At 36.6% G+C, this 607-nt stretch overlaps 1 non-coding gene across 1 annotated transcript; it reads right to left on the reverse strand.

Annotated features, from left to right (window-relative positions):
* Positions 1-212: 212 nt before the first annotated feature.
* LOC113848681 lies at positions 213-319 on the reverse strand. The gene has a single exon (XR_003501944.1). It is a non-coding gene; the product is annotated as a small nucleolar RNA R71 (small nucleolar RNA).
* Positions 320-607: the final 288 nt, after the last annotated feature.

Here is a 607-nt window from a genome sequence, read left to right on the forward strand (position 1 = left end):
CTAACTTGCATATCTCTAACGTTTTACAGCTTTGTGATACAATAAGGATGAATAGAGTTAGCGAGGATGCAATTAGATTGACACTATTTCCATTTTCATTAAGAGATAAAGCTAAATGTTGGCTGCAAGCTCAACCACAAGGAAGCATCACCACTTGTGCAGATCTTGTCAATAAATTTCTTACCAAGTATTTTCCACCATCTAAAGCTGCCAAACTAAGAGGAGAAATTACATCATTTATGCAGTAAGAAGGGGAATCTTTATATGAAGCTTGGGAGAGGTATAAAGAATTATTGAGGAAATGTCCACACCATTGCATACCAGAATGGATGCAACTGAAACTTTCTATAATGGAATGAGTCCAGCCACTAGAACCATGATTGATGCAGCTGCGGGAGGATCATTGAATACTAAAGCATTGGAAAAAGCTCAACGAATTATAGAGATGATGACTTCATCTATGTATCAAAATTCTAATTCTAGACACTCTACAAGGAGTGAAGGGTATGAAGCGAAAATTCTTGAGACTTTTCTTGCACAAAACCAGCTGCAAAGTCAAATGTTATCAGAACAAATTGCTGCACTAACTCAACAAATAAGCAACTTA

This window comes from Abrus precatorius, unplaced genomic scaffold, assembly GCF_003935025.1.
Source record: "Abrus precatorius isolate BTA unplaced genomic scaffold, Abrus_2018 Scaffold8, whole genome shotgun sequence".
Taxonomy (NCBI): Eukaryota; Viridiplantae; Streptophyta; class Magnoliopsida; order Fabales; family Fabaceae; genus Abrus; species Abrus precatorius.